This window comes from Ictidomys tridecemlineatus, chromosome 3 (assembly GCF_052094955.1).
Source record: "Ictidomys tridecemlineatus isolate mIctTri1 chromosome 3, mIctTri1.hap1, whole genome shotgun sequence".
In the NCBI taxonomy this organism is placed as follows: Eukaryota; Metazoa; Chordata; class Mammalia; order Rodentia; family Sciuridae; genus Ictidomys; species Ictidomys tridecemlineatus.
The window spans coordinates 153898152-153916825 of NC_135479.1; the positions used below are offsets into that span (position 1 = coordinate 153898152).

Below are 18674 nucleotides of genomic sequence, written 5' to 3' on the forward strand. Positions count from 1 at the left end.
ATAGATGGATTCATCTGGCAGCTATAGCAGGAGTAGAGATTTGGGACAGTCGATTCAGACAACGTCCCGGAGGAGGAGAAAAAAAAATATCAAGAGACATGTTCAGAAATGAAACCCAAGATGGAGGTGGCTTTCACCACGGCCTGCAAAGTCTGACACAGCTGGACCACAAAGCCTGGCTTCCCTGGTACTGCTGCTTCTGAGCCATTCAACACCTTCCACTTGTGGTCCCAGTTCTATATTCATGTGGTTTAAGGCAAGTCTCATAAAGGTCCCCACATGCCCCTTACGTGTAGTTAGCTGCAAAAGAAAGTTTTCCCAAACTGAAGGGAGTCTGCTTTGGGAACAGAACCTATCTGGGTCCCCCGCTCCACACACACATTAAGTTTGGTAGTCAGCAGACCTGCAATGAAATCTTGGCTTTGCTACTTCCAGTTGTGAGACCAGAGAAAATCAGTACAATTATTTAAGCTTTAGCTTCTTATCTGAAGAATAGGATAATAATGCCCAGCTTCACAGGACCACTGGGTGATCAAAGGGATAATGCCAGTAATTCTTAGCACAGGGCCTGGCACCCAGTAGGTATACACTAGATGGCTGCTATCAATCGCCCCATCACTGGAAGGAAGTGGAGGCAGGCAGTGCTGCCTACTTGTAACTGAAATTAGCATGCCTGGGCCTGTGCTGCTGGTCCACGGCTGATTTCCCTGATCTGTGGGGTGAGAAGCTGCACTAAGAGCTTTGCTTTCCTGTCTGGCAAGTGAGAATCATCATTGTTCCTTCCTCAGTAATCATAAGGAAAGGTACCTGCCTACTCGCCCCCTTGGAAGAAAGGCTCGCCACCTAAATACAAGGCTTCATTTGTAAAATTGGGGGAACAAAAATTAACTCCATCCATCACAGTGACCACCTTCAGGCAATTTGTTCAGTTCTTTTTCACCCACACTCAAGACACGTATGGTGTGTCAGTGACAAGGGGATTGGTCGCCAATGTAAAACCCACCTATAGAAAGCCACCTTGTTGTTCCCCTTTGGGGAGGAGAGCTAAGTTCCCCCGCCCCCACCCTCTTCTTTCATTGTCAAAGACCACCCACTGAAACTTGCTGGCAAATTGCCATAGTCCAGACTGGCTAAAGCCAGCCGCCCTGCAGCAGCCTCCACCTCTGCTACAGAAGCCTACAGAATGGAAAGCACCTGACTGGGGCCTGTCACCTGGAACTGACTCAGAGCCTTCACAGATGGCAGACCACCAAAGGACTCAAGGAAGGGGTGCAGGTGATTATTTCAGAGGCCTGTATGTTGAGTGATCCTGAGAATCTAACTCTTGTCTATAACTTATAACTTATACAATTTGTTCACTACCAAAAATTCATTCATAACGACAGGAGTAAACATCTCGGCCTTTATGTGAACTCACTTGCACACGAAGATATTGTGTTGACTGCCAGTATTAATAAATCCCCCTGACTTGGGCATAACTATGTAAGAAGGAAAAGCTACAGTAACTCCACTATAGTGTGATAGTCATGAGGCAGAAAACAGAGAGACAGAGAAGTGGGAGAGATGATCTGTGAAATTATTAAGAGCAGTCTCTGCTTTCATAGAAAACCAGTAAACCCAGAACCCCCCAATTTTCCTCTCCAATTAACTATGACCCATACCTAATAAACCTACTGGGATTGTAATGTTAGGTAAGTAAAGACTAGTAAAGGCACTTAGCTTTGACTAATCTGGAAAAATATTGGCAGAACCAGGGAAAGTGGGGAGGTTTTCTTTGAGAGTAAAGTTGCAGCCCAGGCTGGATGGGGGCCTCTGAGGCCAGGTAAGTCCACATACTTTCCTCCCCTACCTGGGGCTCCCAATTCTTGAGATATTCACCTCTCAGCAACCCAGGAGGTTTTTGAGCAAATGAAAAGCCCAGTGATTTTTATACCTCTAAAATAAATTTCCCCTCACCTGCTACTCTGGGAATAATGTCAGAGTCAAGCAAATCTAATGGGACCAATGGAATTCAAAGGTAAAAGGATGAATTCATACATGTGTTTCTAAGATTCTCAGTTAAAATCTGATATAAATGAGAAAGAAAGGAAAATCACTAATTTTTTCTTTTCCTCCTGAAAACTACTCAGTAACTGATTTTGGAAACAAGGCCAAAACCCAGATTTCTGAGATTCTGTATTTGATGCAGAGATTCTAAGTCTTAAGTTTCCTAAAATTAAACAAGTAACAACAACAAAGACATGACTTTGAAATCTCCTGTGTCTACCATACTTAAACCTATCATCCACCAAGGAAAAATGAATTTGCTGGAACAAAACAATGAACAATTCATACAAGCAGAGTAAAAAAAAATTTGGTACTACCTGTCTGACTCTAATTTTAAGATTTCCTGAGGTATTCTCTCCCTTCTCTCAAAAAGTCTTTCTTAACTGACCCACTGCAAGTATTTGCATTTCACTTCCCATGAGCAATAGAATTCTGGATGCCCATGGGCTCTGGTATTGATTCCTGCCAGTCTAAGCCATAATGCCAGGCACATAGCAGGTACTCAATAAAAGCCTGTTGAAAGAATGAAGACTCCAACCTACAAACACTTCATCACCCTTGTCGTGTCCAATGTTGTCCAAACTCATTTTGGCAAAGAATAACATGCCTTTGCCCTACTTTCCACTGCTCAGCTCCTTTTGGGTTGTTTTTCTTCAACCCTACTTACCCCATCCACATTGGCATTTTCCTGTTACTCACCAGGAGAACCAGTTGAGACTTTCACAACATTTTCTCTGGCAACCAAATTAAGTTGACTACATATTACTGACTATAGTCTTTCTGCTATGATTTCCTCGTATTGCTCAATAATCCTGTCCCAAACATCAAAGGCCTTCTTTGAAAATAGGGCCAAATTTATCATTAGGAAAAGAGAAATTATTTCCTGGTTTCATTTCAGAAGATGCAAAGAAATGGAATCCCTCTGGTTTTTGTGAGATAAACAATGCCCAGTACATGAGACCACAAGGCATATGCTGTAAGACCACTGTCAGAGACGTAAACACTTGGCTTTCCTCACCCAGACCTGAGCAGGACTTTTCCACAGTGAGCTTAGATCCTGAATCTCACAGTTAGTGGTTTGTATCCAACAAGTCTGACAGAGTTTGCCTCAGGGCAATGGGGGGGGGGGTTCATGGAGCCAACACAGGCTTCGACTAAGAGTGTACTAGCCACTAGAACCAACCTGAAGGTTAGTCCAGATTCCACTCAAAGCTGGATTTTTTCAATATTAAAGAATGAGAAACACAATCTTCAAGTGATAACACAAAACAAGGGAAAAAATAGTTGATCTAATAGGATAGAGATTTCAGACTGTGAGCAGAAAACCTCACCTACTTCTTCTACTCCTTTGCTGCTACCCTCAGATGGTGTGAATGTTGACAAAACTTCATGGGTCATGGGTTCCAGGAAGCCTGAAACGGGACTGAGGAAAAAGAGAATTGTTTCATCTTTTGAACAATAAAATAAACAGTTCTGAAGTATTTGCTTTTTGTAAGGTGCATTGCTATAAACCATAGTAATTCCACATTAACCCCTTTTATGAATAAGAAAACAGAGGAAAAGCAATTCTTCTAAGATCACAGGCCTCCATCAATATCCAGTTACCTGACCCCTTGCTAAAAGTGAAAATAGTGGATTAAGAACAATACTACATTTTACAAAACCATGAACTTTTCATCCAATAGTGTATTTTCATCAACACTCACCAAATATTTCTTCAAAACACATTATAAACAGGTCTCATACATAAGAAGGCTTGTGTGGAAGGATTTAAGGTGCTGGGCAGCAGGCTCCTACTGAGAAAGAATTATCATGAAGGAGGATGGAGTCTCATATAACAGGTTGAAAAATTTGGATTTTAAAACTGAGTAGTGACTTGATTGTGGGACCGATGGAGAATAGTGGACTGATGGAAAATAGTGGAGTGCTGTTAGGTAGACAGTGGGAGCCCAACCACGTGTCAGCATCAATAAGCAGATCTGGAAAAGATGGTACAGATGGTGGAATTACAAAAGGAAGAACAGAAAAGACTGTGCCAGGTTGGGGAAGGAGTCTTAACTCTGCTGTAGCAGAGATGTAGGAACAGATTAATGTTTTGATTTGAGGTGATGTAAACAGAGGTCAGAGGCAGAGCTTGGACTTCAGAGGGATCCTATAAACCTCTTTCCTACATTCTACCTCCCCTTCTCTATCCATGACCAATCAGAAGGCTCCAAGGTGGCAAAAATCTTCTTGGGAAGGTTTATGGTAAACATAGACTTCTAGATTAAAACTAAACACCCTCTCCCATACCACTCTTCAATCCAAAATACTTGATTCAGGCTCATAAATTATGAAAATATTGCAAGTTGAAGTTCCCATGGGAGCATACTTAGGATTTGGCTCATTCCCACTAAAAGCAAATTGGTTGGATATATGTGTTCTCTGAGAGTCTTTGGTTCAAATGTAGATATTTTGGGCTGTCTGATGACAAGAATCTACTTTTTATCATAACTATATAGAAGGTATATATGCACATGGATGAACAAAAACAAGTCATGCTATAGCACGGGGAGATTGTGGGTAGCTCTGTGTGTGTGTGTGTGTGTGTGTGTGTGTGTGTGTGTGTGTGTGTGTTGCAGGAGATTGAACCTAGGGCCTTGTGCATGCTAGGCAAGTGCTTGAAGAAAGCTACAGCCCCAGCCTGTACATAACTGTGAATAACTTTAAAAACACTTTTATAATTAGTAGTAGATGTTTGTGCAATGAATAAAATTTGAAGGTAATCACTCTTTGATTAAGAAAACTTACTTTGTTGGGACAAGGAAGCTCCCAATTGGGTGTCTGATGCACGATAAATATTTGTTAAACTGAAGTATGGAGGTAACAAGAAATTACTTATGTTAAAGTAGGTAAATTTTTTTTAAATGGGAAAATCACTATCTTTCCTCTCCCTCCCCAATTTCCATTCTAGTCCCAGATTACAAGGAGGTTTAAAGTTTGGAGGGAAGAAAGCAAACTGCAGTGTATAGTATCTTTTGGAGCCAGGTTAATACTTCTTTATTCAGGGGTCACAAAGTACTGGACAGAAATTATCCAGCACACATGGGTCTTCAGTTAAGTTTTGAAAGGCAGAGAGAGAAACCTTTAATTCATTAAGCATGTCAGTGACAGCTGAAATTTGAACCTAGACCCCCTAGGGCCCTTGGAACACTGATCATCAGGCTCACTTCTTGCCTTCCTTTCTTAAACCCCAGGGGTCTTTGGGGAAGTCAACTGAATTATTTCATGAGTAAAATCTCCTATTCATCCTTAGGCTATGGAAACCACAAACAGTTGTTGAAGAGAGAGGGGATCCCAAGCACTTGAAAAAGTACTTCAAAAAAAGTAAAATATCTGGGTCCATTTGGAGGAAGGCATTGCAGTATGGAAAGAAACATAAATCACACTCCTTATCGTGATTGACTGACAATTAGCACCTAAGCAGGTTTTTTCCCCCCTCACACCCTCATTTGCTGTCAAAGGACCTATTATATGAGCCTCTACCAATTAACCCTCCCAAGTAAAGCCAGCTCCCAGAAGCTTGGGCAATATCTCTTGAGTGAACTTCTCCTGCAATGTTGCTCTGCTGAGAAACCTTGAAAGAGAATAAAAGGGGACGTCTGTACTGCTTCTGGCCTCCTGAGGGCCAAATTCTGAGTAATATATTTCATTGAGGGAGGATGGTGTCAGCAAAGAGGCCTAAGGAGGGAATTCCGCCTTCTTTCATCTTTTGTATAAACTTATTCCAAAAACTCATCTGGAAGGAAAATCTTAACCCCACTGCTGTTTCTACCCGCCTCTGTCCCGCTGACCCCAAGGTGCTTCAAGAGTACCACGGGAACCCTCTGGGTCTCAATTATGAGGCCATTAAAAAGTGCCAATTATAAGACCTCAGAAATGTCCCTGGGAAACCTGTTACACACCTCAAAATGGCCAACCTCTTGCCTCAGATTCACTTTAAGTTCAGAAAACAGGTCATCCAGATGTATGGGTGCCCCAGCCCCCACCTGGGTCCAACAAGACTGTGCGTTAGTATTTTCCATGTTGTCCTTGAGAACATGGAGATAGATTTATTAGCTGTAACCAAAGGGCTAAAAAAGCCATCACAGAGTGGTGCTGCCTGTTCAGAACCCAGTAGTGGCATAAATTAGAAATGTTTACACATTCAAGAATTTTTAAAACCACGTTCATTTAAGGGTCTATGCTTGCAGAGTTCTGGGCAAAAAGAGCTAAGTGACAAATGTGGGCTGGGTACAGGGCATTTGGAGGTGGGACAAGGGCCTGCAACCAAATATACTTTTCACTTAGTCTACTCAAAGAGGTAACTCTGAGTCAAAAACTTATGTGAACCCATTTGAGTTTGCAGGGAAGAGATGGGGGGAGCTGCAGAACACCCACCACACCCAGAAAGTGCCTGTTTGGGATTGCTGGTGTGTGGTTTGGGTATTCTTAGCTCTAACTGCCACATCTCTGGAGGAACCCAACTCGTGTTTCAAGGGACTCTGCCTCTGCCACCCCAAAACACAACTAAACAAAACCATCTCTAAGACTCCTGAAATCCTTCCAGGTCTGCCTGACTCGCACCTCTCAAAGTTCTTCTATTGCCTGGAAAAGCAAACTAAACTGAGTATCTGAAAGTCAAGCAAGCCCTTCAAGAATCCAGCAGAAGATTCTTCCTGGGTTCCTGGCCCTCCTGGCAGCACTTTCCCACTTGTCCTAGAGATTCATGCCCCCACCTTCTCGCAGTTACATAAACAAAAACCCGAAGAGTACAACCCCAGGAGTACCCTGCGGGCGCCAACACACACACACACACTCTTACAAATGCCTCAGTCTCACAGACACTTCTGGACACCACTTTAGCCTCTCCCCTTCTACCACTCCTGTTAGGGGATCTTTTCTGAAGCTGTTTGGGTTCGCTCAGTCCATCATTTTAGTATTTTCCTTTTAAAATGTCAAGGGTGATAATCTCGCCCCCCGGAGTCCAAGCGCGCATTGAGTGGTTCTGTGCATCTGCTGACACCGAGTGGGATTCTCCCCCCACGGTCCGGCCGGGGACCCGGGCGCTGGGTGTCAGCCTTCAGGGCAAGTCTGGGAGGCGGTCTGGGCCCTCCTTTTACCCGAGAAGATTCCGGGAACCACGACCCGGCCAAGGAACCTGAAAGCACCGGCCGGGGAAACCGGCGCGGCGTCCTGTCCCCGGCTGCCCTCCGGGCCCAGCTTGTGGGTCCTGCGCCTGGCGCGCCCCGCCGGCCGAGTCCCCAGCCCCAACCCTAGCCCGCAGCCGAGCGCTCAGAGCCGGCGCCAGCCGCCGCGCATCCACCACAGCCACTCGCCCGCGCTCACTGGGCGTCCGCCGGCCTGCGGCAGCCTCCAGCCCCCTCCTCTCCCCAAACCAACAAACACATACAACTTTTTATGAAAAGGAAACAAACTTCAGAGACGTGACTCACCTCTGGTGCAGCCGCAGCCTGGGAAGGGTGAGCCGAAGCCCCGGTGTCAGCGTGGTGGGCGCGGAGAGAGCCACACAGCGCCGCGCTGCACAGACACACAACACGCACTGTGACACCCGGGGACACACAACACGGGAGAGCGGCCGCAGCCGGAGCAACAAAGGAGCCTCGGACCGAGAAGCTGCCGGCCGGGGTGGGAAGCGCGTGTGGCTGAGGGTGTGTGCGCCGTGTGTGTGTGTGTGTGTGTGTGTGTGTGTGTGTGTGTGTGTCTGTGCGGTGCGTACGCGGTGGCTGACACTAGCTAGCCGGGGCTCAGGGTCCCTGCTGCAGGAAGCCGGGGCCGCGGCGGAGGCGGCAGCAGCAGGAGGACCAGGCAGGGGACGCCGCGCCCAGCGCACCCGATCCCTCCATATGGAAGGAGCTTTTTTGGATGACTGAACTCGCAAACAATTCCTTCTTTTGCTTCTCCTGCCTAGGAGCCTCCCATTACCGCGGGAGGAGGGGAGGGGGGAGCAGAGGAGGCGGGGAGGAGGGGGAGGAGCGAAACCAAGCAAAGAAAAAGTCTTGGAAAGGAAGCTGGGGGAAAAAAAAAATCCACACAGTCCCCCAAACTCCAGTCCCCCCACCCAACACCCATTCTCCGTTGTTCGTTGGACCCGCGCTCATTTCTAGCTCCTTTTTCTTTCCCATGCAAAAAGCATTGCCCTGTGCTCCAGGGGCTCTCTTGACCCTCTTTAGCTTCACCTCGGACCCTTCCTCTCTGGACACTATACTTCCCTCCTGTAGCCCAGTCTGTTCTCCCCTAGCCCTTTTCTGCCACCCACTTCTCAATTGCTTCCTTCGTTCTGCAAACTATTAAATAAACCAGTAAAAGCAAACTTAATATTATTAAAGGAGCTTCCTCCCCACCTCTCAAAAAAGTGGGTCAGGGGCAGTCGAAAAGATGATAAGGGAAGCCCCAAGGCGGCCTCCCCAAACCACTCGGTGGGCTAGGGAAGGTTTGCCGCGTCCTCAGTTGACAGCTCCCTGACCTCCATTCATCATCCCAGATGTAGGAGCCAGGACAAGCGGTGGGGGCTGGTTAGTAGCCACAGAGAGAAGTTTGTTGCCTCTGTGTGTGTATTGGGTAGAAAACAGCATAAGTTCTTAAACTTGGGCTGTAACAGAACTCCTTGGAATGTTTTTGTTGTTGTTGGGGTTTTGTTTGTTTGTTTTGTTTTGTTTTACAATGCAGATTGTTGTTGTTATTTTACAATGCAGATTGCTGGGGCCCTCCTCCCGTTTCTGATTTAGTAGCCCTCTCTGCCAGAATTTACCTTTCTAATAAATTCTCAGGTGATGCTGATGCCGCAGGTCCATGGCCACACATTAAAAGCCACTCTTCCAGATTATTCAGAAGTCAAACAAATGCTGAGTTGATGGCAAGTTGGTGTTCTAATTTAGAGATGAAGCTGTTTCATAGATAGTGAAGAATCATTATTCCAACTCCCTCACGTTGCCACTGAGAAAATCAAGACCTGGAAGTTAAGCCATTTGTTCAGAACAACCCAGAGTGCAGTGCCAAGGTGAAGGAGGTGCTGCCTCTCCTCTGTGGCAGGATAGCAGCACAGGGATTCAAGGAACCACTGTGTGACTTTGAGAAAGTCACTTAACCTTTCTGGATTATGGGTTTGTTTACTTTCATCAGTAAAAATAAATATTTTATACTGATTATTTGATTCTGTTTGAATCGGAACCAAAAAATGTCTAAAAAGGCAACTAAAATGTTTTCTATTCCATATTTTGCACAGTTTTTTTCTCCTGCATTTCAATTAGGTAGGAGCCTATTTTTCTATTGACTTATTTGGTACTTTCAGCTCTGTGTGGCTGGATTCTTGGGCATGTCCTGGGGGCAAAATGGATCAAGTGCATGACCCATTTTCCATAAGGTGAGAAGATTCTAAATTCCCTCTTTGAAACTTCCATCTACACTCCCCTCTTTTCTTTTTTAATTTTTAGAACTCTCCCAGAACATTCTTAAAGGCCTATTTATCTCCTTGTTCAATGGCAATGTTAGCTTTCACCTTCTCATTATCCTCCTTCTGAGGTACAATTCAGGACTAAGAAGTCTGAGGACCATGGGGTACATGACTCTTAATTCCCTCAAGGAATCGAGTTAGCTAATCTACCACTGTGGTGAAACTGCCTCTCCACAGACCCACAGGCAGGATATCCAGCTTTGTATTTTAAAGATGGTTTCCAAGTACGACTCATGTTGGTGATGGTGAGATTCCAATGAGAACAAGATGTGTGAGGTTCTCAAACTGATTTTTCTGTATTCCTATTATTCCTACCCTTTCATGTTGTCTTTCTCCTAGGACTCTCCATACCCAACACTCCAGTCTTTGGGTTCACACAGCCCTGGGTTCTAAACCAAAGCTTCAGTCTTTATCAACACTATTTAGCAAGAAGAATGACCGTGACCTTGTATTTCCCTTAGCCAGGCTGATCACTGTGGCTATTATTGGCCATCAGAATGGTTTAGATAGAATGCATATCACAGCTTAATGGAGAAGAGTTAATTCTGCTGTAGCATCAAGTACACTGTTGGCATGTCGGTGATGTTTATTACTTTTAATTTTAATATGCATTATTTGTGATTGTGTTTATTATTAATTATTATTAATACTTCCACAGATGCAGTGTGTCTTTGAACTCTCTCCCCATTCCTCCTCTGCCTGGACCCTGTTCCTTGCCTAATTCTCCCTTCCTCTCTAGATGAGTTTCCCTATCCTAATCCACCCTGCTCCACTCCAGTGTCCCAAACATCTTAAAACATTTAGATGGACTGAGTGAGGTGCTTTTTGCCTTTCTTCATTATGTTAATGGTGATTCACCACTGGTATCTTTCTTGGTGGGGAGGTGCTTTATGGGCCCCCACCAAGAAGAAAGTGTTTAGTTTAGAAATGATCACATTGATTTATTAAGCTGGAAGGGTGAGTGAGGAGAAGAATGGGCAGGGACTGTAAATCTACACAAGTCACCATGTCATTAGGCTATGCAAAATGAACTGGAAGGTATTCAGTGAGGAACATTAAAAGATATTACTCCCTCCTCAGTGTGCTACACCCTCCCTACCACCATATCATATAAACAGCTATCTCCTTGGATGGGAAGAGTATCTGGAGAAGATAGTGCTGACAAAATTACTAAGGTCAAAGACAAAGTGGCATAGAGAATTGGTTTTCTCTATGTTTTAACATAAATCAATTTTCCTAAATATAAAATGTGTTCACTGAAGAATAAAGAAAAACACACTAAAAAAGGGAAATCACATTAGGCCTACTACCCAGGAATAATTCTGTTAACATAGTAGAGTGCTTTTTCCTAATCATTTTTCTTGCTTTTGTTTCTCCTGGATACAAATACATACTTTTTGTACACTGAGTGATTGTAATATAATCATATTGGAAGACACTTAAGGACATCACAAACAATAGTACAAACATTGCTTATTCAATGTTTGTACTATTTTCTGCTCTTATGCGTTTAGTAATTCAGGCAGAAGCCAGTCTCTTCGTTGGTTTATCTGACACTTTCATATTTTGCAAATTTAGGTTCATTGTACACATAGGTTGTTTTTTAACATTCTAAAATCTAAAGATATGTGCCTTGTTAGATTCTAATGTGATTATTTTCCTTGTCACTGAATATTCTTCAAAGTGCGACTTTAACAGTTGTGTACTATTTCATCAAAGAGAGATGTTTACTCAATCATTCTTCTATTGCCATATATTTGGATTGTTTTTATTTTTATTATTATCCTGCATTGCAGTCAGCTAAACATCTTATCATAAATATTATTTCCTAAGGGTGAATTCCTATGAGTTAGAGTCTTGGATCAATGAATAGGATATAACATTTTAAATTTTAAAGGCTTTTGGTTGGTAATATAAAACTGTCCTCCTGGGGTTCCAACGGACATTTTCATCTCTTGGATTATTTTAATCAAAAGCAACAATGAGATCATCAAACACAAGGAACCAAGTGGAGACTTGATTGAGTTAACCAGTTTGGATGATTACACTTACCAGTTCAAGAAGACAACTGCCAGATATTCATTAGAGTGGAGATAGTACTTAGGTGGGAAGAGTGGAACAATAGGTGCTTTCCATGTGAACTCAGTTATATTTATGATATTATTTAATCTATCCAACAATCCTTTGAGAAATAAGCTGTTTGAGCACTTTCCTCTCCCAGCCTCTTTGCTGGGTTCTGTGTGTACTTTTAGTTTTGAATTCCCACAACAACCCTTTGATGTAGATTCAATTATCTCCATCTTATAGATAAGGAAAATTATGTAATTTGCCTAAGATCCCTGACAACTAAGTGATGATACTAATTCCAAACAGTGCAACACACTATTTTCTCATAACTATTTCATGAGTTATAGGCTACCCCTTGGAATAAGAAAGGCACATTTTAGAAGATGACTGAATTCGGCAAGCCTTTAAGAAATCTTTTATGTGTTTTCCAAAGAGTGTTTTTTTTTTTTTTTAAAGGAGCATCCAAGTGTAGTCAAAGAGCTAAGGTAACTTACTAATTGTAACTAATGTAAGAGTTTAAGGATTGTATACCATAAGAGAATAGAGTTCTAATGTATGAGTTAAGATTAAAGACTAGATACTAAAATTCACAGTACTAACTGTAATTAGTAAATTGGCTTTTGTATACATTCCTATTCTCAAAGCTAATGTTTGAGTACAGATGTTTCATCTTGATAAGAGGTACTAGAAATAAAATATTCATGAACCCAACATCCTTACTTAAAATTCTGGCAGTTGACTACAAAAAAATTTTATTTTGAATTTATCAATTCATTTTTGAAATGAACGCACAACTTAATTCATTAATTTAGAGTTAGTAAAATGAGCTCCCATTTGCTCTTTAGCAGGTGATTAACTAGTTATGTGAGCTGGCCTATTTCTCCAGGCTGGGAACCACAAAGGCTACTGGACAAACTATGTGCCAGTCATTCTAAAATATTTCTTGTCTGAATGAAAGTCTAAGATTGACCGATGCAGAACAATTAGTAACCAATGCAAGAGAGCATATAATTAAAGCTTAAATTGCAGGGTTCAGGCAGAATTACACGTGAGCCTGGCCCAATGCCATCTATTCCTCATACAAGTTGAGCTGCCTGGGACTGAATTCTGTAGCCCTGGGTTGCTAACTCAGGGTTCCTTTTAGCCATGTGCTCTGTTGACCTTGAAAGATTATTCTTCAGATCTCCACAAGGCTGCCTATGGACAGGCGTACCAAGAGGGAGGGTGAAAAGCAGCCAAAAGGAGTACACTGAATCAAGACAAATCTGGGTTTGAATCAAGTGTTAAATAACCTGTGCAAGTTTGGGTGGATTACTAACCTCTTGGAAGCCAGTTTCTTCATCTGTGAAAATTAGAGTTAGTATATATGAAGTATCTCTATATGACTGTAAATGGGTTATCTGGTACACCATACCAGCTATTTGTGGCTAGTGGTTATTCTGACTGTTCAGTTCCCACACCATGCACTGTGTGTGTGTGTGTGTGTGTGTGTGTGTACAATATATATACTCACACATATATACCATATATGTGCCATATATATGATACATATATGTGTGTGTGTATATATACATACATATATATATATATATATATATATATATATATGTATATGTGTGTGTGTATTTTTTTCCCCAAACCCTTGAGAGGCATTCAGTAAAGAGAGTTATATTAGTACACGTTTGAGTCAGAGATAAAGAAATGAAAAACAGGGAGTCCAAAGTCATTTCTGTTTCCCATTCTGCATGCTTGATTTTACATAGTCCTTAAGCCCCAGACAAATAAAATCTGTCTGTTGAAAATGAGTTTCACTTGAGACCACTTTTTCAAGATATCAGATTCTCTGAAGCAGGCGCAGCCCCCATTTATTGGCATATGACACCCCCACCTTCCACAGCTCCTCCATCTGTTCTCCCCCTGCTCGCCTCACGTGTTAGGCTGAGAAACGGATTCTGGAGCTGCCCAGACTCCAGCTGCTTGATATTGTGTGGCAACTACAGCAAAGAAGGCAAGGGCGAGGGATTCCAGATGAAAGCAAAAACTCAAAGAGAATTGGACCTCAGAGCTTTGATACCAAACTCAGTGGGTAACAACCTCCGTTAAATTTGTTCAGTCAGCCATTTAAGAGGGAAGAAGTTTCTCACACATCCTATAAGGGTTTTTAGCAAGGGATGCTTCACCAAGGCAATCAATGTTCCGGGGAACTGAACAGAGCAAAATTGAATGGCAAAGCTATGGTTGCAAGCTTAGAGACAGATAGTGTGCTGGCTTGGTTTTTGTTCCAAATATATAATTTTGTTTCTTCTTCATAAGTTACTAGGGGTTCATTAAGAATCTGGGCCATAGCAATAGCACATCAACAATGCCTCACCCCAATCCACCTTATTCCGCTTCTCAGCCCTGCACCCACAGGCAAAATTTAACAAGGAGATTCAAGCTATGCCACTCTCTGGTCATGGAGGAAAGGCTGATCACTGTCTCTGGACAGTGGTTGGAAGATCTCTTTGGACCTCCAGGTAAAACCATGAGGGAGGGAGGGGAATTGAGAGAAAGATGCTGGGGTTGTAGAATCCTCCCTCCCACCTCTTTTACACCTATTCAGAGACCAGTCCTGTCTTCTTTGCCTTTTTCTGGTCGGATTCACCAACTAGGAAATGGAATTGTTTGAGGCTTGGTGGGCCCAATTTAAGAAGGGATTTGCTTATGAGCCTCTGCCTGGGATAAGGAAGGGCTAAGAAAACTAATCACGCAGTTCACTGATTTCTAATTCTTTTTTTGGGGAAAAATCCCTCCATAAACCTTGTCTTTATTTATGAAGAAGAGATGAAGATGGAATCAGTCATGCCCCTGCCCTTCTTTGATGGTTCCCCTGATATAAGGAGCAAGTGCTCCTTGAGCTGGTCCAGCTCAGTCCTCCAGACTGGCTTCTGTGTGGCTCACCTGCCTGTATCTTTTGGTCCTTCCTCAAAGCACCACACTTTCTTAAGCTTCCCGGCCTACCCACCTTCTGTCCTTTTGACTTAAACCCTTTTTCCTCTTCTCTACACACCTAACTCTCAAACTTTCCCTCTAACATCATCTCCTTTAAGAAGACTTAACCTGAGCCTCCTCCCCGAGCTCCCCAATTCCAGCTATGCTCCCATGAAGCCCGGTTCTTGCCTTTACCTTGAATCTGTCATGAGCATTGTAATTCTAACGGTAAAGAAAACTGTGGGTCTGTGTTTTTCCTCGGCTGGGCAATCCTCAATCCCTGTTTGTTTGATCTTTGCACAACCAGTGTTCAGCGCAAAACCTGGCACATGGTGGGTTCCCTATACAAAAATATATCAAATGAATAAGGGAACAAAAAAATTTAATAAAAACCGGGAGCAGTGGCACATGCCTATAATCCCAGTAGCTCAGGAGGATAAGGCAGGAGGATCACGAGTTCAAAGCCAGCCTCAGCAAAGGTGAGGCACTAAGCAACTCAGTGAGACCCTGTCTCTAAATAAAATACAAAATAGGGCTGGGGATGTGGCTCAGTGGTTGAGTGCCCTGAGTTCAATTCCCAGTACCCAAAACCAAACCAAAACAAAAAATTAATAAAAAATCAATTATCCCTGTTACAACTGTTGGAGCCCACTGGATCTCTGTGGCCTACAATGTTGAAAGCATCCCAATAACTTGGGCCCAAGGTAGAATCATAGTTTTAAAACCAAAAACCAGGTTCTTGCCTAAAGCAAGTTAAGACAGGTTTGTCTTAGATATAAAGGTGCATGACTATTATATAGTATTTTGCGTTTAACACTAATAGTATGTTTGAGAAGATAGCATGTGACTGACTTTTAGCTGAATTGTTTTACTTTTTATCTTGAGATAATTATAACATGCTATATAAGAAATAATAATAGAGAGATCATGTATACCTTTCACCTTACTCTCCTTTAACTACAATATGACATCTACTCTAACTATAGTATAATATCTTAATTAATTGACATTGATATATCAACTTTATTCAGATTCTCCCAGGTTTACAAGCAAACTCATTTGTAAGTAGGTGCACATTTTAAAACATGGTTTGTGGATCCAAATCAATTTATGGATTCAGCATATTCTGTATCAAAATCCCAATAACATTTTTTTATAGAAGTAGCAAAAAAAAAAAATTAAAAGTCATATGGATTCTCAAGGGACCCTGAAGAGCTAAAAAGAATCTTGAAAAAGAACAAAGTTGGAGGCCTCTTACTCTCTGATTTCAAAACACATTACCAAATAGTAATTACTATGGTGTTGGTGACATAATGATAGACAGGCAGATCAGTAGAACCAAGTAGAGAGCCCAGAAATAAAGACTTGCATATATGGCCAAATGGTTTTTGACAAGGATGTGAAAATTACACAATGGAGAAAGGGCTCTTTGACAAATGGTAACGAGAAAATTGAATATCCACATGTGAAAGAACAAAGGTGAACCCAAATCTTACACATACACAAAAATAAACTCAAAATGATTAAAGATTGAAGACAAGACCTGAAGCTATTACAGTCCTAGAAGGAACCATAGAGGATAAAGCTTCAGGTTGTTAGAACTAGCAATGACTTCTGGATATGACATCCGATGCACAGACACAGAAATAAAAAAGAGACAAGCAGGACTATATCAAACTTAGAACCTTCTGTTGAGTCAAAGAAAACAATCATCAGAGTGAAAAGATAGCTTATAGAAAATAGCTGAAAATCATAAACTGATATGGGATTAATATCAAGAACATTTAAGGAACTTCTGTAACTCAACAACAAAAAAAACCCCAAATAACTTGACTAGAAAATGGACCTGTGCACGGTGGCACACACCTCTAACGCCAGTGACTTGGGAGGCTGAGGCAGGAGGATCGCAAGTTCAAAGCCAGCCTCAGCAGCTTAGTGAGGCCCTAAGCAACTTGTAAATCCTGTCTCAAAAATAAAAAAATAAAAAGGTCTGGGGATGTGGCTCAGTGGTTAATTGACATCAGGAGCTCAAAGAGATAGATACCCTGGGTTCAAATCCCAGTACCAAACAAAACAAAGCAAACCAACAACCACAACATAACTAGTGTTATCAAGGATTTAGAGAAATAGGCACCTTTGCACATTGCTGGTGAGACTGTAGAATGGTATAGCCGTTAGAGAAAAGAGTCCTTCAGTAAATTAAAAACAAATTATTATAAGATCTAGCAATCCTATTTCCAGGTCATGGTCAGTCACATAATCACTTGGAACACTTCCACGAACCGTTTTGTGTCATTTTGCCAACATACCCATTTTGGTTCCTGGTTTTAGAGGTTTCAGTCCATGGTCTCTCAGCTCTGTTGTTTCTGGGCCTAGAGTGAGGCAGAACCTCATGGCAGAGAGCATGGGAGCTCAGCTGCTCACCGGATGGCATCTGGGAAACAAAAAAGAGAAAAGAGAGGAGCTAGGACAAAACACACCCTTCAAAGGTATGCCCTCGGAGACTACCTCCCCAAACAGGCCCTACCCCTGGAAGTTCCCACCACCTCCCAACACTGCGACCGTCTGGGGACTAAGCCTTCAACACAAGAGCCTTTGGGGTGACATTCCAGATCCAAACTACAACGTAGATCTAGATCCCAAAGAATTGACATCGGGAGCTCAAAAAGATAGATACCTACATTTCTATGTGTTTATTGAAGCACCATTCACAATAGCCAAGAGGTGGAAGCAGCCCATACATCCGTTGACAGATATATGAATGAAGAAAATGTGGCATAGACATACAATGTAATGTTATGCAGCCTTTAAAAAGAAGGAAATCCTGTCACATGCTACACTATGAATAAATCTCGAGAACTTTGTGCTAAGTAAAATAAGCCACTTACAAAAGGAAAAATACTGCACGATTCCACTCATACGAAGTATCTAAAGGAGGCAAAATCAGAGAAACAGAAAATTGAAAGATGATTACCAAGGACTGAGGGAAAGGGTGTGGGGGAATTCGTGTTTGGTGAGCAATAGAGTTTTGGTGTCACAAGAGGGAAAAATTCTTGAATTCTATTGCACATCATAACACTACTGAACTGTATGCCTAAAAATAGTTCGGATGGAGAATTTAACGTTGTGTTCTTTTTTTTATGATAAAAAAAATAGTAGTCTGTAACTTATTGTGTCTGCACAGCCCAGCTCGGCGGGTAACTCGGTGGCAGAGCACAAAGCCCTGGGTTTAATCCCCAGCATACAAAACAAAAACACAACAACAGCAAAAAACATAACTCCTACTTGCCTGCAAAACTCTACTTTTTAGACCTTCCTCTCCCAGCACACCCTCCCTCCAGCATGTGGTAGGTGCCTGTTATCGGAGGAGTCTTATCACTTGGTGTTTATTCTTATCAAAGCACTTACTGCATTGTTCTATAATTATTTCAGGCTGCCATATTTCTCATTGGAGGGAATACATGTGGTCCCTCTTCCATTTTCCCTACCTCCTATGAAACTTCTGAAGCCTGGGTGTGGCCTTAATCCCAATTTCAGTCCTAAGCCTTGTACAACTTCTGGAGCAGGGTGAACAATGTGCAGATGTTTGCTGAAGAAAGGAAGGAAATCTGAGAGGGAGGGAGGGTGGGAGGAAGAGCTGACCAGTGGCCAGCCTCTAATAATTCTTTTCTCCCAGCTGCCTGGTGTTTTAAGAGGCCTTATAGATAGGCAGCACAGCCAACCTAATCGATTATGCAGGTGCAAGTTGCTTAGGTATTGGAAGATGATGTTTTGACCAGATGCCAGTAGTAGCTTGTACAAACACAGCAGGCTCCCTATTTTTGGAGTTCTTCATGTGACACCTGACACCTGTCATGTGGAGATGGAACATCTCATGTGGAGATGCTGACACCTTTCTCCCGCAGGAATGGCCAGGTTGCAATTTATTATAAAGCACTTTAAAAAGTAAACACAAATATCTAAAGATACACAATAAGAAAAAAAATTTCAGTGTTGTAGACACAGAAAAACAACTAAAAATTTTATATCACAGTTGGGCACGGTGGTGCATGCCTGTAATCCCAGCAACTCGGGAGGCTGAGGCAGGAGGATCTCAAGT

At 42.4% G+C, this 18674-nt stretch overlaps 1 protein-coding gene across 7 annotated transcripts in view; it reads right to left on the bottom strand.

The window, feature by feature from the left end:
- The window catches only part of Boc (BOC cell adhesion associated, oncogene regulated), an 86076-nt gene extending 69058 nt beyond the window's left edge, over positions 1-17018 (bottom strand). For 2 of the 7 annotated variants that reach the window (XM_013359718.4, XM_021727921.3), the window contains exons 1-2: positions 7521-7986; positions 3378-3469 (exon numbers count right to left, since the gene is read on the bottom strand). The gene's annotated coding sequence lies outside the window, so the exon portion shown is untranslated. Of the gene's footprint in view, positions 1-3377; positions 3470-7520; positions 7987-16884 lie in introns of those variants that run through there. The other 5 variants (XM_078044215.1, XM_078044214.1, XM_021727922.3 and 2 more) reach the window with 5 other exon arrangements.
- Positions 17019-18674: the final 1656 nt, after the last annotated feature.